Source organism: Dipodomys merriami, unplaced genomic scaffold (assembly GCF_024711535.1).
Source record: "Dipodomys merriami isolate MVZ:Mamm:240054 unplaced genomic scaffold, mDipMer1.0.p SCAF_2120, whole genome shotgun sequence".
Classification (NCBI taxonomy): Eukaryota; Metazoa; Chordata; class Mammalia; order Rodentia; family Heteromyidae; genus Dipodomys; species Dipodomys merriami.
The window spans coordinates 1-27,484 of record NW_027203517.1 but is presented as its reverse complement, the minus strand read 5'-3'; the positions used below and the strand labels follow the sequence as shown (position 1 = coordinate 27,484).

Sequence of the window (27,484 nt, the reverse complement as noted above, 5' to 3'; positions counted from 1 at the left end):
CATTAAAATCCATTGGCCTCTTAAAATCACTCTGTTTAATTTTATAGTATTATCATTAAGGAACAACTAATTCAACCTTGACATTCATAACCTTCTATCGGTATTCCTATGTATAGGAACCAGACTCTTAGGATCTCCCTGCATTGGTAGGGGTCAGGACCAGGCTTCGAACACAGGGCCTATGTGGCCGTGTTGGCCTATGGCTTCCTTGGTAGCCTGCCAGACTTCAGCAATGCCAGGTTAGAAACACTTTTCAGCCATGTCATTCAGACCCAGTATGGTCACCTTGCAAAGAAAACAAATGTAAAACCGGCAGCCATCTGCAAGTTGCTGATTTGTTTTTTTGTTTTTTGTTCTTGTTTTTGTTTTTGTTTTGTAAAAATACTGTACAAAGGGTTACAATTACATGGGCAAGATAATGAGTACATTTCTTATCAAACATTGTTGCCTCCTCCTATGTTTTCCTTCCCATCTCTTCCTATACCTTCCCTGACCCCTTACCAGATCCTCCCCCCCCAGCAATGTTGCAAAGTTCGTTTTTTGACATAATGACTTGTACATCTCATTGTTGCAATAGGTCCACCTGCATCCCTATTTAAACAAGACCCTCAGGTTATATTTTATTTTTCCATTTGGAGTGTGAATGCAGGCCCTGAGATCATAAGCAGCATCTTGAAGTGTATGGACAGCTGTATTGAGCTATAAGACTCACCTCAGAAAACAAGCAGAGGAAGTGGGATGCAAAATACACAATCTGAACCAATAGATCTATAGGTGACTGAGAGTCAATTTCCACATTAATGGCATGAATACAAGGGTGAGTCCATTTGAAGAGAGGTCTCCAACAATTTCATGGGACCCCATGGACAAGCCTGGCAGGAAGACACGTGTGTGTGTGTGTGTGTGTGTGTGTGTGTGTGTGCCTGAAGGCTGGGCAGGGGCTCAGGCTTCTCTACAGCTCCACTTCTGGCTTTTTTGGTAGTTGATTGGAGATGAGATTCTGATGGACTCTCCTACCAAGGCAGGCTTCGACTGTGATATTCAAATCCCAGCCTCATGAGTAGCTGGTATTAAAGAAGTGAGGCACTGGAACCTGTCAGGAATCCTCTTAAATACCAGAGCTATTCTTAGGGAGACAGGAAACACCTCAGTCCAAAAGATGGTGTTTTTTTCATGCTTTAAAGAAAAAATGCACTCAATACTAAAGTATGAAGTAATATTGAAGGAAAGAAGACAGCAAACTTTCATAAATCTGGCGTTGTGAAAGCCCATCAGACATGAGTCTTTCATATAGGAATCTATGTGGCAACATTGAGACTCACCCATGTGGTCATGTGAACTGGTTGAAGACCTATTCTCACACTGACATACCTTCAAAAGTCTGGGGTTCTGCTCTGTGGAAGATGTTTCCCAGTCACACTTGTAAGTCTCTTAGTTTTTCACACTTCTCATCCCTCATTCTTAGTATTCACCAAGTATCTTTTCCATTGCTGCTCCAGAAGGTGTTTTCAATGTCACTGTAAGGATTAATCTAATAAGAGAAACATGTTTGAAGAACTTTAATACTTATATTAATAATATCATTACTAATAAAGAGTATTATTCAAGAACTACTTTAAGATAAATAAAACATGATTTGGAGCAGTTATGTAGTTTGGATATTAAATATGATAACACACATATATTCTTAGGCCATTACAAATCTGTAGTTACTGCAATCTTACAATACATATATTCTTAAGAAAGAAAAAGTGTTGATAAGATAAGCAACCCAGTAGTTGTTGAATGAGATAAATATAGTGAGGACTTCTGTTGAGCTAGTACACACTGGTTCTTGCTCTGAAAGCATCACCTATCTGTTCTGAGAGCCAGTCAGGCTTAAGTAGGACACATGCTTCCAGATGACAGACCTGCCTGGCATTCACTGCCTAAGTCCATTCAGGCCCACAGCCCATAGAAAATATAGAACAACCTTCAGAACAGTCATCCTGACTTTAAAGCTCAAGCCTAGCTCATCAGCAGACTGATGTCTGAGGATTGTGGTTCAAAGTCACCCTGGGCAGCAAAGTCTGGAAGACCCTTATCTCCAGTTAACCACAAAAAAGCCACAGTGGGAGGGATAAACTGAGAGCAAGGGAAGGGGTGTAATTATCCCCCAAAAATGTATTCATTACCTGACAACTGTTTAATTTAACTGACTTAACTGTTACCCCTCTGAACATCATATTCCTAATAATATTTTTTAAGAAAATGAAAATGAGGCTGGGAAGGTGGCTCAATGGTTGAGTGCTTGCCTTGCATTCATGAGGCCCTGAATTCAATTCCTCAGTACCATATAAGCAGAAAGAAAGCTGGAAGGGACGCTGTGGCTCAAGTGGTAGAACACTAACCTTGATCTGAAGAGATGAGGGACAGTGCCCAAGCCCAGAATTCATGCCCATAACTGACAAAAAAAAAATAAAGAAAAGGAAATAAAAAAGGAAGAGTATTGCTGCCAGGCTCAGTGGCCAAGCCTGTACTCCTAGCTATTCATGAGGCTGAGGATCAGTGATTGAAGCCAACTTGGGTAGGAAAGCCTATACGAATTTTATCTCAAATTATGTACAAAAAAAATCTAGAAGTAGAGTTGTGGCTCCAGTGGTAAAACAGTAGACTTGAGGGGAAAAACAAACTACAGGTATAGTATCCATTTCCTGATTGCAAGCCCCAGAAAGGCACAGAATAAAAGAAGGAAAGACACTATGAACTTGGTTTATCTGTACCTGAGATGACTTTGTTAGAGACGATTATGGACTGAAACTCTGAACAGGGCATACTAGGTCTGGCATTTTTTCTACACAAACTGTGTGCACAACCATCTTAAGTCCTTCGCTATTTTATAGTTGCAGGTTGCATTATCTTCTCACCATGGAAGAGGTCCAGTATTTACTTTCCCTAGGGTAGCTGCTTCCTTGTCTTCTGCTCTTTACTCATGGACAGCAGTATTTTAACTGAGAATGCAAGGAGGAGGATTGGCAATGCCTTGAAAAAGGGAATATTCTAGAAGTGGGTGAGATGGTGGTGATAATGCCCAGGACCAGGTGAGCATTTTGGTGATGATTGGGCATGGTGTGTCATTCTTTATCAATATGCTGAGGGGCCATGGACATGAAAAGGAGGCCTCAATGCCTCCTGGGGTCATTCAGACTACATAGATATAAGCCAGCTAATCTTCCTCTCACTTTCCCAGCATGGAGTTATGGGCCCTGGCTGGAAGGGGACTCATGCCCAAGTATGGACAGCTATCCATACAACATCCAGTTGTGTCCTCTACATTGTTACTACATTGAGAGCAGTGCAGCACAAATCACATGGAGCATGTCTAAATCATTAAAGGGATGGGAAAGTGGTTCTATGTTATATGGACCAAGACAGACAGAGAACACCATATAAATTCCCTTTCAGAGACCCCCCTTCTGTTCAATGGCCAAGAGAACATACAGGAAAACCTGCAGAAGGAGGAGCTATGTTCCTAACCTGGACCCTTCACTGCATGATTTCCCAAAGCTTATGGATACAATGAAACTAAATCTCTCCAAGATGAGGCACGAAGTCTCTCAGAGACCATTGCCCACATCTGTGAGGAGAGCATAGGAGGTAAAATGGACTGTCAGGGGAGGGGAATAGCCACAGAGTGTCTCCATGACATCTCTGGCATCCAGTATTCAGATAATTAGGGAAAGGTTATGAAAGCCTATTTGGTGTGGATAGTGAATCATTGCAGCAGGTGGCACAGAGGATGGGAAAGCGAGTTTAGGAGTACATGGGTCACATCAAGTCTCAAGATGTGCAGATCTACCATCAAGAGAGCTGGACATTATGTTGCATATGTTACATGATAGCCTTTGCTAATGCCATCTTAGACACATGTTATACTACAGTGACTCTGCTGTCTACTACCACAAATGCATGGAAGAGAGATAGAAACTTCATACAGTTGCTGACATCACCAAGATCATCCTAAGGAAGAACTTCATAGACATTATCATCTGATTGTGTGTGGGGTCTGGGGTGGGGGTGGGGGGTATATGTGTGGACACTAGGGATTCAACTTTGGGCCTGGACAGTGCCCCTGAGCCTCTTTTGCTCAAGGCTTGTACTATAGCTCTTAAGCCACAGATCCACTTTCAGCTTTTTTGATATTTTATTGGAGTCTCATAAGTATTTACTTACAAGATAAACTTTAATTATGAGGTGATATGATTTTAAGGATGATATACTACTATGCAAATGCAATAAATAAAAATGGGAGGTAAAAAGACACTCTAAGGAGTATATAGGAAGTTTTATGAAATCCATGAAAGTATATCTTAAAAAAGTGTTATTAGTGACTTAAACAGCAGTGCTAAATTTTTTGTCCTGGATAAATGAATGCAGTCAGTTATTTCTGTTTAAATGTATAATGTTATTTTTATCTTTTTACTGTTTGTAATCTATACTATTAATATTAATAGGTGTAGGAGACTCGAGCTGAGCTGTTGAACCTGGAAAAGGTTTGAGAGGTTGGAACACCACCTCAATAGTACTCAGAAAGCTGAGAGCTGACCATGCAAAGGTTAAAACACAGCTCTGTGAAGTAAGCCAGGCCCAAAGTTATTTGAAATAACTAGTATATGTCTGAGACAAACAGAAACTGTCAGACAAGTTGATGTTAGGTGAAATGAACCCCAAGATAAGGATTCAAAGTTTTTTTCTTTCTTGAGATTGTTTCCAACATACTTATAAAATGATTTCTTTGTTGCTTTATATGTACCTCCCCCATGGTATTAGCCCTGCTTTCACTGTATTTGATGTTGGTATAATTTGTGGAAAGGAAGGGAAGAAAAACAAATTGTTTAAATAGGGATACTGGTGGACCCATTGCAACAATGAGATGTACAACACATTATGTCGAAAAGCGAACTTTACAACTTGGGGGGGGTAGGAAGAGCGGGAGGGAGGGGTGTGGGGAGGGATGGGGGGAGGGATGGGAGATGGAAAGGGATAGGAAGGGAAAACAAAGGAGGAGGCAACAATGCTTAATAAGAAATGTACTCATTATCTTGCCCATGCAATTGTAACTCCTCTGTATGGTATTTTCACAATAAAAAAATCAATCAATAAATAAATATATAAATAGGGTTACAGGTGACCCCATTACAACAATGAAATGTATAAGATGTTATGTTGAAAAACGAACTTTACAACTTCGGTGGGGGATGGAGGGAGAGAAGGGGGGTTGAGAGGGGAAGGGATGGTAAGGGGAAACAAAGGAGGAGGTAAGAATGCTTGATAAGAAATGTACTCACTATCTTGCCAATGTAATTGTACTCCTCTGTATGGTATTTTCACAATTTTACAAAAAAGCACAGCTCTGGAGAGGGTTAAACTATTGCCCCCTTCCATAGTGCTTTAAAGGCCTTGAAGCCTGGGAGGTAAAAGAATTGACAACTTAACCTAGGAAGCTAGATAAAATAGACCAAATGTCTGGATTTTCTCTGGGTTGCATTCTCCTTTCTCAAAACAAAAAGGGAACCAGTGTTTCTCACTCACTGTGGTGGCTCTGATTGCAATATAGAAGCTTCATTTTTGCATGTATCCATGGTAACATTCCCAGCATGAATTCAAATAAATATGATTGCTTGTGTGACCTGGGGCCCAGGTGCCAGTAAGCCTTGGTACCCAAGGTCCTCATTGATTTTTTTTTCTTTTTCTCTATACCTGTCTGGTATTTTCTAATTTTCTTCAGCTTGGTATCCTATTGCACTGCCTTGGGTTGCAATTAGCAACAAATATGAATATTCTTGAGTTGTAAAACATAAAAGACTTACAAACTTTCTTATCCCAGATGGCTTCAAACCACAATCCTCAGATCTAAGCCTTCTGAGTAGTATTACAGGCATAAGCCACTGGCAACCAGCATGCATCTGAAGAATTGATGTCAGTGAGATCTTTCTTGGGGAATGTCTGCACATCTCAGTCCTCCTCAGCTCTGTTCCTTCCTGTTGCCCAAACAGAATCAAACACTTTCACTCCTTTATGTTCAAAATCCTTGAAGTTAGTGAACTGACTTGCCTGCCATGTACCTCCTTTCTATAAATACAATAGTGGGTTTTACTTCTTACCATCGATTAACTAAATTAACTGGGATCCACACAGAGGTGACATGTCCTTTTCTGGAATGCACACCGTACACCTATGTTTTACTTTATCTAATAAAGTTAACATAACTTACCTTGTTTGAGGTTTCTTAGTTCCCATATTTCTTCCTTCTCATCCCTCTTTCCCTTGCACAGAAGGAAGAACAATTTGGAATTGTGAAGAGTGAGTTTTTAGTCATTTTCTGAAAAGCTTTGCCAATGGATCCTGATTTCCAAGTCCTGAGTAACTGGCCTGTAAAGCCTTGTTCTTTAATCTCTCCTCAGCTGACACAAATGACCATATATATCTTAAAAAGGCTTTGGGAAATGAGTTCAGATTATCAGTTAGGAATCCTAATTACCTGGTCACTGCGCATAAGTTGTTTTTGTTTTTTGTTTTGTTTTGTTTTGTTTGAATAGTGTACAATTAGTACCAGAATTAGACTTCCAAGTATTTTTTTAAATTCAAAGCTAGCAGGCTTTCTTATTTGAACCACAGATCAACTTCTGCCCCACTCTCTTTATCTTTTGGTGGTAAATAGGACAGAAGTGTCCCACAGGAATTCAAGGGCACTACACAGTATCCTCAAATCTGAGGACTGTGGTTCACAGCCAGCCTGGGTAGGAAAGTCAATGAGCCTCCTATTCCCAACTAATCAGCAAAAAGAAGTGGAACTGTGGCTGAAGTGGTAGAGCAGCAACCTTGAGCCTAAAAAAAGCTAAGATAAAGCTAAGAAAAAAAAGTTTTATAAAAAGGTAAGTGAAAAACAGATCTAGCACTAAGACAACCACAAAATAAATTTTTAAAAAAGTACAAGAGAGCACAAAGAGTCTTAGAAATGATAAAAATTAACAAGAAACTGGTGGCTCACACTTGAAATTCTAGCTACTCAAAACACTGAAATCGAGCATTACTATTCCAAGCCAGCCAGGACAGGAAAGCCCATTGTGTGTGTGTGTGTGTGTGTGTATGTGTGTGTAAAAAGCCCATTGTGTGTGTGTGTGTGTGTGTGTGTGTGTGTGTGTGTGTGTGTGTGTGTGTGTGTGTGTGTGTATGTGTGTATGAGTGTGTGTGTGTTCCTTTCTGGGATATGATCTACAAGTTTTTGCTTGACCATTTCCAATCTTTTGGAGGTTAATTTGAGATAAGAATTTCATGAACTTTCCTTGTCCTCTGACAATGAACCGCAATCAGTATAATTCAGGACCTTGTGGGAGTGTCTATACTTCCCTCCTACTAATCACCAAAACCAAAAAATGAACCAAATTGCAACTGTTACTAAACTTTTAGAGCATTCTATCCTTCAGCAAGATTGGTGAGGCCCTAAAAACAAGAGAGAGAACCAACAAATAAATAAATGTATGTGAAGAAGAAAAGAGCCAATTAGTTTTTTATAATATAGACTCATATCTTTAATCCAAGCTGAAATGTAAAGATTACAGTTCGAATCCAGCCTGGGCAGGAAAGTCCAACTAACTTCTTTTTGAGTGTGCTAGACATGGGCTTGAACTTGAGGGTTTTTACTCAAGTTTAAAAATACTACTTCCTGTCTCATCTGGTTAATTGGAGATGAGTCTGATGGACTTTCTAGCCCAGGCTGGCTTTAAACTGTAATCCTTAGATTTTAGGATACTGTGTAGTGCCTTGGTTCCCATGGGACTCTTATCTACTATTAACCACTAAAAGAAAAATAGAGGCAGAAGTTGAGCTGAGGCTCAAGTAGTAGAGCCTGCTAGCTTTGAAATGAAAAACAAAATACCCAAAATAAAACAAAACAACCCTCATAGTCACTAGGCCTTGAATTCAAGCCTCCCCTCCCCCCCCAAAAGAACCCTCAGGAGTTGAGTTTTTGTTCCTGCTAGCTTTGAGCAAAAAACAAAAGGCCAAAAATCTCATGGACAGTGAAGTAGTGTGGCCTAAATGTAGAGCCTGCTAGTTTTGATCTAAAAAAACAAGCCAGGTGCCTCTGGCTCATGCCTGTAATCCTTGCTACTCAGGAAGCTTAGATCTGAGAATCACATTTGGAAGCCAGCCTCGGCTAAAAAGTCCCCTGGTGACTGTTTTTTTTCCAACTAAGTAGAAGTGGCACTGTGTCTGAAAATAGTAGTGTACCTGCTGTGTCCCTGACAGACAGTTCCTAGGCATTGAGTTCAAGCCCCCAACTGACAATATCAATAAATTAATTAATTAAATACTGAGCATAAATGAGTAGGCCCTAATAATAAAGGACATAAACTTTGAAAAAGGGGGAAGGGACAATCAAATAAATGAAAAGGTGGAAAAGGAGCTATTAAGGCTTTCTAAATCAAAACTGTAAGTCTACCTGCTCAGATTACTGAAAACTGAGGACTGTGGTTCAAAGCCAGCCCAGGCAGGAAAGTACAGGAGACATATTTTACTGTGTTCAGTATGGGGGCTTGAACTTGCTATGTTTTGCTCATGGCTACAGGTCTACTTCTTCTAACCTCTTGGTGGTTGTTAGAGATAATTGTCTCATTGACTTTCTTGCCCAAGACTGGCATTGAACCATGATTCTCAGATTTCAGTCCTTTCTGTAATGCTCTTGACTTTCTATTGATATTCTAATCTCCTATTAACCACAAAAAATGCAAAAGTTGAGCTGTGGCTCAAGTAGTGAAACCAGCTACTATTAAGGTAAAAATAAATAAACCTCAAGGAAAGTCATCTTGACTTAATTTCAAGACCTAAGAACCACCACTCAATTAAAAAAAATAGAACCTCAGTCACTGTGACCTGAGTTTAAGCCCTAGAAAAAGAGCTGCAAAAAAGAAAAACAGCCTGTAGTTTACCTGTGGTCAAAGTTGTAGGGCATGGTAGTTTCAAGGGAAACAAAAAAACAGCATAAGAGCTAGCGCCTAATAACAAATGTCAAAAGGAAAGAAAGAAAGAATAAATAACTGAAAAGGTGAAAGAAGAGGTAATTAAAGATTTGTAAATGTTGACTCACACTTATAATTCTGAATGCTAAGGAAACGGAAATCTGTAGGTCATGGTTCAAAGCCATACTGGACAGGAAAGTCCATGAAACTTGCTTCAGTGTGTTCAGTTGAGGGACTTAAAATTGAAGTGTTTTGCTCAAGGCTACAGCTCTACTATCTTCCACCTATTAGGTTGACTGGAGATAAGAGTCCCATTGACTTTTCTGCCCAGGCTGACTTTGAACTCTGATCATCAGATTTCAAGCCTTTCTGTACTGCCCTGGACTACCCATGGAATTCTTGCCTCATATTAATCACTTAAAGAAGGCAGAAGTTTAGCTGTGGCTCAAGTAGTAGAGCCACCTACCCTTCAGTTAACTAAGTAAATCAATAAAACCTCAGAAAGAGAGGAGAGGAATGAGAGTGAAAGACAGAACGTCTTACAATAAGCAAAAGGAAAGAAATGTATATATCACCTGGGAGAAATAATTGTATTGTCAAAGCTTATAGAATTGTATTGTCAAAGCTTATAGAATTCACAAACTTTAACAACCATAATAATGACAATTTGCATTGTGAAGGTTAAAATATGTTTGTGACTTCAACTAAATATCACTATTCCACAATATTCTGAAATAAGAGAAATTTAGGTAATCACCTAATCTCAATAATAGTAAAAATCTCAAAAAGAGTCACCAGGCCTTAATTTCAAGCCCTAACACCAACGTGCCTAACTCCGGCCACACACACACACACACACACACACACACACACACACACACACACACACACACACACACACACACACACACACACACACACACACACACACACACACACACACACACACACACACACACACACACACACACACACACACACACACACACACACACACACACACACACACACACACACACACAGAGCAGGAGCTGAGTTCTCATGCTTGGAGCAAAAGCCAAATGAAACAAAAAGTAGACTGTAGTAGACCTATGGCTTAAGTAATAAAGCAAGCTGCTTTTAAGAGAAAAGAAAAGAAAACCTGAGTATGAAGGCAAGGCCCTAAGCCCCTGACTCTTCCCAGAATGGAAATCAGTCATGGAATCCAACAGTTTGTGCTTGTTCTTGGGATCACAGCTGAACGTGCCCCTTCAGTTCTAGGCCCTCCTATCAAAAATAGAAGGTAGGCTTGTTCTTGGCTTCTGGCACAAGTACCTTGTGTAAAGGAAGCCCCTCCTCTTGCTTCCTGGATCCCAGGGTTCAGCCTCTCTTGTGAGTCAGGGTGGGACGTGGATGGCAGTGTGACAAGAGGTTCCAAATAGAGTGGCAGCTGTGCTAATTGACTTGAGGCTGACAGCTGGATGCCAGGGCTAAGTGATAACAGGTAGCTATCTCTGATTACCCAGCAGTAGGGAGAATGAGCTGGAGCACCTACTGGCTCTGCCTATCAAGTCCACCCCATCTCCTCTGCCCCTGTAACAACCAGAGGTTTAAATGGGGATCTGAGTTGGCTGTGTCAGATTCCTGCTCCCCAGCCCTACCTGTTTGCCTCTGTGTACACCACTGCTGAGGACACGCATCCAACTGCTCTGCAGCCCTACACCGTGAGGGAGATCATGTACATACCGGCAAGCCACTGTGGCAACCAGATTGGCGCAAAGGGGAGCATGACACTGGCCTAGGATCCTAGTCTCAAATTTAGGGGGATGAGGAGGAAGAGGATGGGGTTGGAGGGTGCAGGTGGTGGTGGTCATGTCTAGGCTGAGGTAGGTGGGGCTCCATAGTAGTCCCTAACCTCCTGGAAATCAAGTCCCCCAGATAGTTTCCCCAATTTCCCTAATTTGTGTGGCCCAGGTGGGTGTGGTTTTTTAAGCAAGGCTTGCATGTCTTTGTCTTACCTGAGACTCAAGTCATTGTACTTAGTTTCCTGGGAATAGACTAATGCATTTTTGGTCTGATTTGAATGAAAGGAGTGCAGTGTCTTTGAGCTGACAGATACAGAGGATTCCCTTTTTGTCAACTGATGAGTATCAGATAATTGAGAACAGTTCGTCCACCTTAATGCAAATTTCTCTGAGTTTTCATGCCCTAACTCAGTTCCCTTAAGTTGGGTGTTTTCTAAATCAGTGGTTGTCTAAATCAGTGTATGCTCTGAGGACCCTTGGGGTTCTGGAGACCCTTCTAGCTGAGTCTTCAAGTTACTGCTTTGGCAACTTAATGTCCATATAAGACCAGGTTCTGGTCATAGAATCCAAACAGAATATGGTATCCCATAAGATAGAATACTCATAGGAGAACCCAGATGTCTTCTATTCAGCAAGATAGCAAAGAGATTAACAAAGCTAAAATACTATCAATTTTTGTGCTTTTTTAATTTAAAAAATCTAATTTTTTTACAAAAATAGTTGTGTCAACAGGACTTGGGTTTCTTATAGTTATTTTAAAATCCATTGTTTGGACAGTTAACATTCTAGGCCATAATACACTTCTATTTCCATCTCAGTTTTGGGAAATGCTAAGCAATGAGCACAACATTGACTGCACTGGAAACTACTATGTAGACAGCAGCTTACAGCTGCAGAGAATCGAGGTGTATTACAATGAGGCAGCTAGTGAGTGTCTCCCAACTGGCTTCCAATACCGTGGCAGAATAGGTCCCTAGGAATACTAATGACAAGGAAGGAGTTCCTGCCTTTCTTAGGGTGGTATTGTAGTTCGAATTTGGGGCCTCCATCTTGTAAGTCAAGCGCTGTATCCACCTGAGCCACTCCACCATATATTTTGTTTTAATTTTTGAGTATACACTTGTGAATTCCTCAGGAAAGCCTTTTACTGAATTCCCCCTACCTGTACTTGCTGACTAGCCACACCTGGATTTTTTTTTCTTGTCATGGGGTTTCAACTCTGGGCATAGGCATTGTCCTTCATCTCTTCAATCTTTCTTTTCCTTTTATTATCAGGGGTTCCTTTTTTTAGAACTCTCTGGGCTTCTGGGATAACTCCTTCTAGCTTAGTTTAATTCATTAATTCTGCTTGTTGTAACATATTTGGAAATTTTAAGTTTTTATGTTTACTATGCGTGAGCTGCAAAACCGCTTGTGAAGTTGTAGGAGTTTTTGGAGGCAGCGTCACATCAGATGATAGATTGATTGGGGCATCGCCCACATTTAATCTTTGGTCCTAGTCTTTATTATTTAGAGAAGTCATCTCCATTGGACTGGAAAGAAACAACATGCTCTGTTCACGGATCAATAGAAAAATAGCCAAAATGAGAATAAAAGCAACGAATGTACAGCCAAGAAGAATATAGTAAGAATAAAGGTAGAGGCTATAAAGGTGCAGCCAAGTGTATGGGATGCCTTGAACCAACACCCTCTTCCTGCAGGCATGCTTCCTTAAAGCTCTTTGTCTAACACGATCTCATGCAGAGGTGGCATAGGAGGTGGCATGGCACCAACTATTTCAGGTAGTTTCTTGGAGATAAGAGTCTCCCAGAATTTCCTGCCCCAGCTGGCTTCAATCTGCGATCCTAAGATCTCAGACTTTTGAGTAGCTAGAATTTCACCCTTCAGCAACCAGAGCCCAGTTGCATTGCCCTCTTTAAAATACAGATTAAATTTCTAAAAAGAAAATTTTTGAAATTGAAAATTTTAAAATTTTAAAGAGGGATGTTCAGTCACTAATATATATGTGAATAGTCCAAATCACAAAGCATAAATAAAGTGTCTCACCCTGAAATCTATAACACTTCTGGACTTCAGCATTTTGAATATGAATACTTAGCCAACAATAAATTCTTTTTAAGGTTTTTAAAGTAAAAAACATTGTTGTGATGTAGAAAAACCCAATAATAATGTGTAAACACTGCTTTTAAATGATTCATATTGTCTTTCCTAATACAAACAACCTTACTGAAGTCTACAGAGTAGATTTTCAGTTTTTGTAAATGTCAATGTGAAATTCATTTAATTTTATATAAAGAGTTTCCATTCTACATTATTGTATACAAACAGAATCGTAGATAATTGGTTTTCCTGTGTAATAAACCAATGAAAAAGTGCAAACAAAAGGACAGAGCTATTTAATGTATTTGAGTTTTATGGATCTACATTTGGGGATGTCCTCACCTTGGTATTTTGTGTTGATATTGCTTAAGTAAGATATAAGACTTTAATCTTGTGGTTCCTTGGTTGAGAGTTGTGTGGGATTGTGTCACTCCTATGAGCAGTATTTTATGTTGTGTCTTTATTAGATCCTGCATATCAGGAAGGATGGCCAGTTTTCTTCATGTGATTGTTTAGGAAGGGGGCAATCTCAAACTCATGTTTATATTATTTTAACTGATATCCCTTTTGAAAAATCAGGTTAAATGGCAAATTGCAAGTAATTGCCCAAGGTTGCTCTGAGTATTTGAATACAGGGAAATGTGCTATTTGATAACAATTATTGAAACATTATAACACAAGAAATATGTATTTTATGTATTTTCCCCAGGAAAGCATTATACTTGAATTCCTCTACATTTACTTGCTGAAGAGCCACACCTGGCTCTTTTGTTTTGTTTGTTTTTTTGTCAGCAGTGGCGCTTAAACTCTGGGCCTATGCACTGTGCCCCAACTCTTCTGTTCAAGACAAGCAGCCATACCACTTAAGCCACAGTGCCATTTCTGGTTTTCTATTAGTTTATTGGAGATAAGAGTCTCACAGACTTTCCTGCCGAGGCTGGCTTTGAACAGCGATCCTTTGATCTCCAAATCCACAGTTGCTAAGATTATAGGCATGAGCCAATGGTGCTCTGCACCTAGCTACTTTTAATTGGGGAAGGAAAGGGAGAACAACAAAGGAGTGGGTAACAATGTTCAACAATAAATGTTCTCATTTCCTTACTCATGTAACTGTAACTCCTCTATACAGCACCTTTACAATAAAAATAAAATTAACAAAAAAAGAGAAAGGTTCTTGCTGATAGGCAATGATGACTCACACCAGTAATCCTAGCTACTCAGGAGGCTGAGAAATGAGAATCATGGTTCAAATTCAGCCTGGGCAGGAAAGCCCCTGAGACCTTATCTACAATAAACAACTCAGAAAACTGAAAGTGGGACTGTGGCTCAAGTGATAGAGTGCTAGCCTTGAGCTGAAGAGCTGAGGGACTCAGCCCAGGCTCAGAGTTCAAGCCCCACCATGAACAACAACAACAAGAAAAGGTGTTGTCATCTTTCTTTTGCCCCATTAGACTCAAAGCCTGATGCTCATCTTTGCCTCCTGAGTAGCTGAGATTTCAGCCACCATGCCCAAAGCAAAGGAATGAAATGCATGGAAATAGACAACTGCAAACGTCCTTAAAGTTGCTGAAGCCTCTTGCATGGTGATTCATTCTCAAGATATCTTTTCTGTTTCCATGTCTGAAATGCTGTAATTTCTGTAATGAATGCTGAGAGCCACTTAGAATCATAAGCTCTGCCCCTAAGTTCCTTGTCAAGTATAGGCCTAAGTCAACTCTTGTTCCCACAGGCAACAAATATGTTCCTCGGGCCATCATGGTGGACGTAGAGCCTGGCACCTTAGACTCAGTAAGATTGGAACCATAGAGTTTCAGACCAGACACTTCATATTTAGTAGGTCAGCATGGTCCATGGAAGATGGCTAATAGGCACCCCTCCTTCCTAACATCCAGGCACTCCAGTTCCCAGAGCTGAGCTGAGCCTTTATCCATCTAGATATCATCCTCACCTAACCTACCTATTTCAGTCCATGGGAGTCATGTCCCTGGCCACTCAATCAGCACAGATAAATGCCAGTCTGCAAACAGCCTCTGAAGGGAATGAACAGCGAGCAGGGAATGCCTCCAACAAGGTTTCAGCGCTGCTGGCCATTTCAAATACCTGGCAATAACAGGGAACCACTTCAGGACACCAGAAATCAAAGCACAGCTATGTATGAGCAAGGTGCAGACAAGTGCCTGCAGCTTAGCTTCCCTCTTACCATTCTGTTCTCCTGTTCCTCCTGTGAAAGTAAGTACTTTTCCAGTATTGAGGCAGGCTCTGTTCATTTTTTTTTGGTCGGTCGTGGGGCTTGAACTCTGGGCCTGAGCACTGTACCTCAGCTCTTCAGCTCAAGGCAAGCACTCTACCGCTTGAACCACAGCATCTCTTCTGGCTTTTTCTGTTTATGTGGTGTTGAGGAATCGATCCCACGGCATTGTGCATGTGAGGCAAGCACTCTACCACTGAGACCCCTTCCCATCCCCAGGCTCTGCTCATTTTTAGAAGTACGCACGTGGTTTGGGTTAAAATGTATCTTCCTCCACATTGTCTTTACTTTCTTTAGAACCTGGGTGATTTGTAGGGTCCCAGACACATTGAAAACATTTCCTGAGGGCTAGGAAGGTGGCTCAGCAGTACAGTGCTTGCCTTGCATGCATGAGGCCCTGGGTTCGATTCCTCAGCACCATATAAGCAGGAAATAAAAGCCAGAAGTGGTGCTGTGGCTTAAGTGGTAGAGCACTAGCCTTGAGCTGAAGAGCTGAGGGACAACGCCCAGGCCCAGAGTTCAGGCCCATGACTGGACCCAAAAAAAGAAAACATTTCCTTTATTTCACCAAAGTGTATCTAAAATAATAGCCAAAGTTGCTCAGAGGAGCCTATAGTCTTCACAATGCATATAGCACAGTCATTATTCCTGGAGTATGTGTCTCATCATGTCTTTGTGTCTGATAGGCCAGAACAGGGCAGGCAATAACTGGGCCAAGGGCCACTACACAGAGGGAGCTGCGCTGGTGGAGTCAGTGTTGGAAGTGGTGAGCAGAAAGGTGTGGCTGTCTCCAGGGTTTCTAGCTGCACTACTCCCTGGGAGGTGGCACCAGGTCAGGCATGGGCACCCTGATTCTCAATAAGATCCGAGAGGAGTTCCCAGACAGCATCATGAACACCTTCAGTGTCATGCCCTTGCCCAAGATGTTGGACACTGGCACCTTAGACTCAGTGAGATCGGAACCATTTGGCCAGAGTTTCAGACCAGACAACTTCATATTTGATATGTCATCATAGTCCATAGGAGATGGCTAACAGGCACCCCTCCTCCCTAACGTCCAGACACTAGTTCCCAGTGCTGGGCTGAGCCTTTATCCACCTAACCCTATCATCCTCACCTAACCCTACAACACCATCTTGTCTGTCCACCAGTTGGTGGAAAATGCAGATGAAACATTCTACATTGACAACGAGGCCCTGTATGACATCTGCTTTTGCACCCTGAAGCTGCCCATGCCCACCTATGGAGACCTGAACCACCTGGTGTTGGCTACCATGAGCAAGGTCACCATCTGCCTGTGCTTCCCTGCCCAGCTGAATGCAGACCTGAGCAAGCTGGCTGTGAACATGGTGTCCTTCCCCTGCCTGAACTTCTTCATGCCTGGCCTTGCACCCTGTCCAGCCATGCCAGCCAGCAGTACAATGCTCTTTCAGGGCCCAAGCTCACCCAGCAGATGTTTGACACCAAGAACACGATGGTAACCTGTGATCCCCACCATGGCTGCTACCTGATAGCGGCTGCCATCTTCCGAGGCCGCATGTCCATGAAGGAGGTGGATGAGCAGATGCTCAACTTGCAGAACAAATAAGCAGCTACTTTGCAGAATGGATCCCCAACAACGTGAAGACACTTGTGTGTGACATCCCCCCACATGGCCTCACGATGTTGGCCACATTCATTGGTAACAACACGGCCATCCAGGAACCCTTCAAGCACACCTCAGAGCAGTTCAGTGCCATGTTGCAGCACAAGGCATTCTTGCACTGGTATACAGGCAAGGGTATGGATGAGACGGAGTTCACTGAGGCTGAGAGCAACATCAACAACCCGGTGTCCAAGTACCAGCAATGCAAAGATGCCACTGCTGATAAACAGGGGGAATTTGAAGAAGTCTTGTGGAAGAAGAGGTTTAAGACTTCCCATTGCTAGCAGTGCAACAGGAATGCCAGAGCCCGCCTACGGCTTCTCAAATAAATGGTGCTTTCCTGAGCTACTGTTGTCCTGCAGTGGGACCTTGCTATGTATCATCATGCTCAGCCTTCTCTGTCAGGAACTCACTGACGGTGAATGTAAAAATGCAGATTTCTTTTAAATATGATTGTTTTAAAACCCTATTTGTATAAATAAAGAAGTATACATTTTATACCCTGAGCCCTTATTCTTCTTTAGAATCCTTTTTATTCTTTCAGTGTATTTGAAATATAAATTTGGCCAGAAGGATTTAATCTTAACAATATAGGACTGGTACTCAAGAGGAGTATTAAATTCATGGTTTTTCTGCTATTTTGAAGAGGAGGATGACAAGTGCCAATGTTGTTTTTCCCCCTGGCCCAGTTTTATAGTTTTCAATCTCTCAAAAGCATGCAAGTAGCAAAAAAGCAGTTTGAAGAGAAAGAAAACTAGATCCAGATGCTACTTCTTCAGACAACCACAGGTTCTTGTCTCATGTCCCATCAGAGGGATTTCAGTCACATTCCCCAGAAACAGTATCAGGAACACTGATCCCTGTGTTTAGAGTTCAATTGGCAATGAAGCAGCACTCACAGGATGAGTGCAAGTTCCTGGTTTCCAGGGTAGTTTCTCAAGGTGTCTGGAGCTTTAAGTACAGAAGTGACTCTAGCTGTTTGAGGGAGTGAGAGGCTGAGAAGCTGACCAGTCCCATAGTGTATCAAGAACTGCTTGACACAGTACTTCCAAGTCAAGGAGAGGAGGGGAGACATGGCCTGTCCCAATGACCCATTCTCACGTTCACTTTTCCAGCAGTCAAAGCTGTCTGAGGCCCACAGGGTGTTGTAAGGATATAAGGGATGGCTGGATCTAGCCTGTTGGGTATGTTTACTTTACGTGAGTGAAACAGAAATCTCAATTGCTTAGAACCTACAATAGCCAGGAAAAAGGTAAACACTTCTGTTTTCACTGGAGGCCAAATCAGTCACTGGTTCTTTTTGCCAGAATCTTTCATTCTTCTTTCAGTGAGGCTCCAGGCAGGTTGTCTGTGCCAAGCATTCCTCCATGGCCACCAATAACCTGTAAGAGCACCTTTTTCTTCAGAAACAGGGCTATGGGAATATGGCAAATTATAGAAAGCTCTAAGGAAAAGGTACTTCTGGGTGAGGTGCAAGTCCCTTGTTGCTAGTAAAGTTGGGAGATGGTAAGTTCCGTAAGTTTTCCTCTACCAGGCCTGAGGTTGGGGTAGGGTAGGGAGGGGTGGGATAGAGGTCTTTAAGCCAAGCTGGTCTCACTCATTAGAAAGTAAAACTGTCCCAGAGAGTGATCTATGACTAGAAGCAGGTTTTGTGTCCTTGCCCCAGGGAGATCAAAGTGCAAATAGCTTCCATTGTGGGAGTCCTAGGGAGTAAGTGTTGACTCCCCTAGGACTCTAGTCCTAGAACTGACCAGGTTGGATGACCCCAAATCTTCTAAGGTTGCTGGGTCAGAACTGAAGGCAGGCCTGGCCAAGGCACTCTCATTCCTCAGTGGGTTAAGGATTGAGGCCAAGCTGTGATGGAGGCACCACCCATCCTATCTACCAGTGTTTGACTAAGAACATTTTTGTTTTCTCTTAAGTACTCATTTATGAGTCTTTTCATGAGTCTTTTCTGGTGGCTTTGGCTTATTTCTTTACACTTTTGAAGAAGTAGTTCTTGGTTCATAATTAATGACTCATGCCTCACTCCTTAGAAAACTCCTGTTGATAATTTTACCAGTAGACCCCCATGTATTTTTCAGGCATGACTTTTGTTTTCTCCTAGCCAGAGCTCTGCATTCATTGCCACACAAGCTAATGTGGAGGTGATTCCTATAGATAGGTGATTTTTTGTCCAATTGCTAAGTGTAGCATCTCCCTTATTCTCATGTACCTTAGTAATTGTATCAAATACTTAATAGAGTTCTTGACAAGTATGATAAACAAAGTTCAGAGGTGAAGATGCAGCTCAGTGGTAGAGTACATCCCTGGCAAACACATGACTCTCAGTTCAGTCCCCAGCACCAAAAGGAGGAAAGGCAACAAATGTTAGGCTCAGGAGAGGATACATTAGGACTCATAGAAAAGCAGCACCCAGATTGGCAATGAGGAGTTGTGAAATGAGGGAACATTGGTAGAATATTTGTAGGGGGGAAGAAGAAAGCCCCTTGATGTGTGTACCCTTTTAGAAAGCAGAGGTAGAAACAGGGAATTAACCTCTGGTAGTCAGCCTAGGCCGTGGAAGGAAGAAGCCATGACATTTATGTTACTCTAATGGGACCAGAGTGTATAGTGGCACCACCATACCAGGCCATGGCCTGACAAGAACAGACATTCTTGCATTGGAGAGGTGTCTTTTGACCACTTTGGCCATGTTAATGATATTTCCTTATGCTGTTTCCTTTTTCCTTCCAACTTGTCGTACCTATAGCAGATCCTGTCCAGGAGACCCATTCTCTCTAATCTTATTCTCTAAAAGTCTCCTAGTTTAAGGAGGCTGCAATGCTTGGTAAGAAATGTATGCATTATCCTGCCCATGTAATTGTAGCCCCCCTGTACAGTATGTTCTCAAATAAAATAAAATACAATTAAAAAAAAAGTCTCCTAGTTTATAGCTACACATATCCTAGACCAAAAAAGTAGGGGGTAGATACTCTGTCAGACATAGATTGAAACTGAAAGGTATCTTTAAAGTAGACTTTGACAAGGTTCTGGTATTGACAGTCTTGTGTTGATATGTGCTGTGATTGCAACCAGCTTCTGGTCTAATTCTGAGATGACAGTGGGAGAGAAATGGTGATAGGACATCATGGACCACTATGGTTTCAAACCCTTCACAGGTACATCTCCATTCATGGATGTGCTATCAGCCAACATACAGATGTCTGTTAAAGGGGTGATGGCTGGGAAAAGGAAATTTATTGGCCACAGATGAGACCAGCCTTTGGACAAGTGGTTGCATTTCAGTGTGAGGCAAAGAGTGCCTACCTATACAGAGATATTTTTCAGGAAGCAAGATGATTCACTCACATCTTCTTATCCACAAAATAATCTGAGAATAACTCTGGAATCCCAGAGGTGAGAGTCATGTGCTTTGCGTTTCTACACGACTGCTTTGCTTCATGGCTCTTTATGCTCTTCTGAAACCTCCTTCTGAGCTGGCCCACAATGTGCCCAGGAGGCAGGAATCAAAGGGGACTTGGAAGCTTGGCTGCTAATCACTCTGGTCACACTGACTTGGGGCTGTAGGCATGTGCTGGGCATCTGCTCTATTCTAATGGTATGGGCTCCAGTGGGAGCTTTGGTTCTTACCAGGAGAAGGTAACAGTGCCTCTGTTTTTGAGCCATCTCCCAGGTCAGGATGTCTTTATCTGCAAAGGCTTGAGCTTTGCCATATCTCTCATCATGACAGGTTTCTTTCTTTCTTTCTTTTTCTTTCTTTCTTTCTTTCTTTCTTTCTTTCTTTCTTTCTTTCTTTCTTTCTTTCTTTCTTTCTTTCTTTCTTTCTTTCTTTCTTTCTTTCTTTCTTTCTTTCTTTCTTTCTTTCTTTCTTTCTTTCTTTCTTTCTTTTTTCCTTCCTTCTTTCTTTTTCTTTATTTTGTTGGTCATGGGACTTGAACTCTAGGCCTAGGGGCTGTCTCTCTGTTCTTCAGCTCAAGTATAGCTCTCTATCACTTGAGCCACAGTGCCACTTCCAGTTTTCTGGTGGTTTCTTGGAGATAAGTGTCTCAAGGCCTATCCTTCCCAAGCTGGTTTTTTACTGGCATACTCAGATCTCTGCCTCCTGAGTAGCTAGGTTTATAGTCAAGGGCCACTGGCGCCCAGTTTGACAGGTTAATTATTTGCTAAACATAACAATGGCTGCATTCTGTCCTGGGAAAAGTTTCCCTATCATCCTACAACACTGATGGTCTTAGTGTTGTGGCAGAGCACACAGCAAGGGGGCTTTCTATGTATGCATATTGACTAATACCTGAAAAGGCAGCTTGCAAAGGCCAAGGAGATTGTTGTTGAAGAGATTGTTGTTCAAAAGCCCCTAGTGCTAGGAAGGCTCTGGAAATGCATACATCTCAACTTGCACTGGGCATTTCCAAATTTTAAGTTCTAGTGTTGTTTCTTTTCCTTTGTACACAGCTTGAGTAGGTTGTTCCAGACAAGGAAAGCTACCTACAGAAGGTCTGTGTGCTAGCTACACTCATACAGAACAAGCAGTTCAGGGCTTGATTTTTGGTACACTTTTAGACTGCAATCTCTTCACTGGTGAGGTTTTTTAATGTTTCCAAGATCATTTTAAATGATTTTTTGCCCTCTCACCATATCACATAGGTTTCTATCCTAAGCTAAATCAGCAACAACAATAACAAAAACAACAGACTGGACTCACTTGTAAAGTAGTTAAAAGTGCCACCTGCTGTTCAAACTGCAGAAATACCCATTTCTTGTAACCTTCAGAGAAACAAAGGCTTTCTTTTTATTATTATGATTATTATTGTGAAAATACCATACAGAGGGGTCTTTAAAATGCTTATAGTAGTCTGTACCCAAAGTGGTCCTTATCATTGGAACTTATGGTGACTTCCCGGTGATAAAAGAAGTCCTGAGTGCCCTGAAAACAGCCACTGCCAATGACGGCAGGTCTATCTCAGTGCACCCGGCAGCATCTTCTATTGTGGCCTGGACTTAATTTACTTCATAGACCATCTCACAGATGATAGAAAGAGAAAAGGCACCAAGATGGCAGATGCAATCAGGTTTGCAGAGCCAATGTGTTTGCATCGGGGTTGGGGTTAGTTTTCCAAGTACTAGAACTGAAGATCACAGCCCTGCATAGGCTTCAATGTCAGTCATTTAAGTCAGTTGACTCAATTAACTCATCTGCTCTTTCTATGAGTCTGACATTAATGACTGCTTATCAGAGGCCAACAACTGAAACCCAGCAAGTGCTCGGCATGTTGGCTAAGAGTGCTGTATAGATAATGTACAGCTGCATGGTACTTGTGCTGTACACTTCTCCTATGCTTCCCCGAATTCTAAATATTTCTAGTAGAGAGGAAAAAAGCTGAATCAGCTAATGAACACATCTTACATCTGTTGGGTTGTTTTAATAGTATTATGGTTTGATTGGACTCAAAGCCTCATACATGCTAGGCATGCATTCTACCACACCTCCTGCCCCCATCTTGCTTTAAGTATTTTAAGTAATTTTTGGGCTTTGCTCTTCCCTCACATACACCTCCCACAGAGCTGGGATTTCAGGAATGAACCACCTAGCCAGAATAATTTGTTGAGATAAGGTCTGCTTGCTAAAACTTTGCCTAGACTAGCCTTGGATCTCAGTCCCCCCCCATCTCTGTTATTCCCCAAAATAACATACCTATGGTTTGAAATATTATAATCCCATTATTATTCTGAGTTCTCAGATGTGGTGCTAGAAGGCATTGCCTTCTTACTTGACTTGAAATTATAAACCTTCATCAGTGGACATAATTCTGCTCTAGACTATCAGAACCTCATATCAAAGTGTAGACACTGCTCATTGTTAAATCATAGTTCAGGATATGTTGCATGTCTTTAAGCCTCACTTTTTACACACACACACACACACACACACACACACACACACATATGCACACACATACACACAAACACACACACATACCATTGTCTTCAGTGGTGACTTTGTACATCTTCTGTGAGACCACCTGAGTCCTCTCTTATGTATCTTAGAGCTTTTCTTACCAATCTTGCTGCTCTCCAGTCTTCTCCCTCCTCAGGTGTCCAGTCTCTGCCCTTGACAGTGGCTGAGGCTTGTAGTACTGGGATTAGAGAAAGAGAAAAGATAGATACAGATATTTAAGTAGAAACCTCATCTCATGCACTTTTAGGTGATTTTAGATGATTGTTTTCATCAGATCCTCACTCCTATTACTTCTCCCAGCCTCCCTATGCCATGTCCTTCTCCTAGATCCCACAGAAGGCTCAGCTGATATTATAGGAAACTGAAACATTGTGCTTCTGTGAAACCTGCATTGCTGCTGCTTTGAGTAAACGTATTTTTATCAGCGATAATTTTGCTTAATGGAATATGGGAGAATCAGAAAAAACTACTTATTTAAAGCAGTTTCACTTAACCTTTCTCTTACTCAGTTTATTTAAATTAACTTTATATGCCTATGAGGGACATTACACAAAACAATCTTTCTATGTATTGTATTTTTGCTTGTTTCTGTGGTATCATGACTCAAATTCCTTAAACTTTTTGAGGCAAAGATCTTCATTGTGGCAAATATTCAGAATGGAAGGAAAGGGAAGTGATAATGGAGATCAATTAACATCTTACATCATCCACTGTCCAGGGCTGCTATTTCCACTATTGGAATTGATGATACCCAGTTTGCAGATTCATTGTCATGAAATGGCCCTTACATCATTGATAAAACTGAGTATCTTGGGTTCCCTTTATAGCATTGGACTTTTGATGTCTGCATACTATGTGTCTGAAGGACCCAAGAGCAAGCTTATCTCCACAGAAGTGAGGTCTCCTCTCATGATAGAGTGAGATAATGTGCGGACTTTCCAAAGGAAGAGGCTATTATTCAGCACTCCTATATTACAGGATTTGGAGAGAGAACAAAACAAACCCGTAAACTCGCCCTAGAACTTGACCTCTTCCTACTCATTCCTTTCTTCAGATAATAAAGCTGAGTAAGCTGAGGAAGGAAGCACACTACCTCCTAATTCAAATTTTGTTGCCTGGTTTCCCCAGACAATTCCTACACCCTTCCATGAGGGTTTGACCTAATATCTGATCTTGTCAAGTGTCTTCTCAGAAGGAATTCTATTGAATAATAATGTCTTCAAAAACTAACTTTGTGGAAAATCTTTCCTTCCCTTCCATATCTAAGACAGCCTTTAACTCAGTTCACAGATAATCCAGTGGGAACAAATACAAATTGAGTATGCTGCATTGTACACCTATTAATGTTTATGGGCTTTAATATTAAGTTTTAAAAGATAAGTATAAAAACCAGGAGCCTGCTGGTTCATGCCTGTAATCCTAGCTACTCAGGGGGCTGAAATCTGAGGATTGCAGTTTGAAGCCAGCTGAGACAAGAAAGTCCATGAGACTCTTATCTCCAATAAACTACTAAGAAAAAGCTGGAAGTGGTGTTGGGATTTAGTTGGTAGAACACTAGCCTTGAGCACAAAGAGGCTCAGAGACAGTGCACAGGCCCTATGTTAAGTCCAATGGCTAGCAAACACAACCGCATGTATACTTAACAAAACTGTACACATTTCCTCTTTAGGTCCATCATGATCTCCTACCACTAGCCACACTGCCGCTGGATTTTTGTAGTTCATGATCATACAGCTTTGTGGACTGGAGAGGTCTCTCCTGACAGGTCATTTCTACAAAGATTTGGTGGGTGGCTGTGTTTTAACAAACTGAGTTTCTGTTCAACTCATGTTTACAAATGAGTTTACACATCATCATTGCACCCTTCCTCTGAGCAGGGCTGCTGATGAATTTAGCATGGACCTCTGAAATAGAGACATAATTTCATTTGACATTATTATCATTCCAGGCAAAAATTGAAATTCCAGTTATAAAACAATGTATCAATCCTATTGAAATCCTGGTATTGATTTTCCTCAAAGACTTTGAAACCAGAATTTTTTTTAATCTTGAAAATGTAGTACAGAGGGGTTACAATTACACGAGCAAGGTAATGAGTACATTTCTTTTTTTGGGGGGTGGGGAGTCCGGTCATGGGCCTGAACTCTGGGCCTGGTCGCTGTCCCTCAGCTCTTCACCTCAAGGCTAGCGCTCAACCACTTGAGCCACAGCACCACTTCCAGCTTTTTATTTCTGCTTCTGTGGTGCTGAGGAATCAAACCCAGGGCCTCATGCATGCAAGGCAATCTCTGTACCACTGAGCCACCTTCCCAGCCCAAATGAGTACATTTCTTATCAAGCATTGTTCCCTCCTCCTTTGTTTCCCCTTACCATCCCTTCCCATCTCCCTCCCCATACCATGCCAGAGTTGAAAATTCATTTTTGACATAACGTCTTGTACATCTCATTGTTGCAATGGGTCCACCTGTATCCCTGTTTAAACAATTTGTTTTTTCCCTTCCCCTCCACAAATTATAGCAACATCAAATACAGTGAAAACAGGGATTATACTGAGGAGGAGGGACATAAAAAACCACAAAACAATCATCTTATAAATATGTTTAAAACAATAGCAAGAAAGAAAAAATATGAGTCCTTATCTTGGGATTCATTTCACCTAACATCAACTCCTCTGAACATTTCTGCTTGTCTCAGACATATACTAGTCATTGTAAATAAGGGAAACCATGGGACCTGTGTTTCTTTGGGCTTGAGATGAGAATTTTTTATGTATGTACAAATATATCATGGGAGAAGCATGGAATCATGGACAGTTTTTTTATTCTTATGTTTTCATGTACCACAGCTTTATTGTTAAACTCCATTGTGAGCTTTCGAATAATGCCTTGGGCCATCTCATTTAGAAACCTTAGATATTAGTGTGGCTTATTCTTTTAAAGGATCAATTCTTGCATAATGCAAAACATTACTTACCTTGGGGGCAATTGGCAAGGCTGAGATGAGGTTGGCCTCACCTAATGGACTACACCTCACACCAGTTGCTGGAATCTGCATCTGCAAGCCCTGTTCTCCTGTGTTCCTTACAAACCTCCCAACCTCCCTCCTTACAATATAATCTAGCTGGAAGCAGTGACTCACATCTGTAATTCTAGCTACTCAAAAGTCTGAGATACATCCAGAGGATTTGTGTTAATACCAGATCAATTAGAAAAGTCTGTTAAAATTGAGCCTCCAATGATTAGTACAAACAGGACTGAAAGTGTGATTCAAGTATTCAAGTGCCAGCCAACTAAGCAGAAGACCCTGAATTCAACTGCAGGACTTGCACAGGGGTGGGGGGGGAAGGGAGGGGGAGGGGAGATGCAGCACTATATTCCATCTTGATAGTATTCAGAGGATGAGGAACTAGTAGGAAGTGCCTCAATAGCTGTTGTCAGTCAAGCTCTGGCTTAGAACTCTGTATATGAAAAGTTTTAGTTATTCTTCAAAGGTCAGGCTCAAACTACCTATAAAGAGTCACTTTATATGTATGTAGGTATAAGTTTATGCTTTGATCTACTCTGTGAAATCAGAACAAGAGACTACCTCTGAAAACAGAATCAGCTGTATGGTGGGGAGGAAGAAGCAGATTCCCTATATAGTATAGCATCAACCTCCCTGGAACTACAAAGCCTATAAAACAAACTCCAGCACAGCATTGGTTGTGTTTTATGGCAAGTTCTTGTTCCCTGCAAAGGCCTCCCTCTCCCATGTCTGCTTTGCTCTCCAATTTCCTGTGGCAGTAGCATCCAACAACACATAATGGGATACAGGCATTGAGATGCTTGCTGATCTTTATTTCCAACCTTATGTCTTAAATTAGCTTATCTCCATGTCCATAAGTTAATTTAGTCCAGTTTATAAGACCTTAGAAAATACGTGTTTCCAATTCAATGTGTAAAGTCTCCTTGCAGGGGCAGGTTATATCGCTTAGTCAATAACCCTTCAGTCAGTACCAGACAATCTTAGTGCCAAGTTCACTCTGAATTTTCCCTTTTCTTGGATACAAGAACTCCCTAAAGTCAGTATGATCCTTGGGTCTTCAAAGAGAGAAAGTTGGAAATGCTATATGCAATAGTCAGAGTGGCCAAGAGCCACTGTAAATATGAAAGCCCTTCTGGCTATGTCACCTACAACTGGTGGTAGCAGCGACACCTGTGTAATATCCAGGCTGTAGGTAAGCCTTTACAACCTGCAGCAGGTAGATCCACAATCTACCTTTTCTGGGAGGAGGCTTTTTAAGAAATCTTAATTTTTATGATTTGCATAGTTTCTGCTTGGCAACTTCCAATCTAGAATAGATTTTTGTCATCTGCTCACATATGCAAAGTTTTTACTTGTTCCCTGTGTACTTTTTTAACTTTAGAAACTTAGTGAATACTTTCATCCAGTTTAAGAAGCCTAATTTTGTAGCAGTAAAAGGCCCAGCCATTGGACTAGGAGCATCCACATGGCCTCTTTGTAATGTGGTTTGGACCAAGGAAAAGGCTTGGTTCCAAACACCTTGTACCCCCGTAGGACAGAATCCAGATGGCTGCTCTACTGATATCTTTCCCAAGGATATGAGAGGCACATCTGTGAGCACCTTGGTTAAAAACTTATTTTAGACAATGTCCTAAGAACCTGTGCTTTGGGTGTTGTTTCACTCAGGGTATCTTGTGTGTTCTCTGGGGACATTTCATCAAACCCACTTGGTTCATGTAGTGCTGT

The 27,484-nt window shown here is 41.5% G+C and overlaps 1 pseudogene; it reads left to right on the top strand.

Moving 5' to 3' along the window:
- Positions 1 to 27,351, top strand: part of LOC138834358 (tubulin beta-2A chain-like) — a 63,666-nt pseudogene extending 36,315 nt beyond the window's left edge.
- The last annotated feature ends 133 nt before the right edge of the window (positions 27,352 to 27,484 follow it).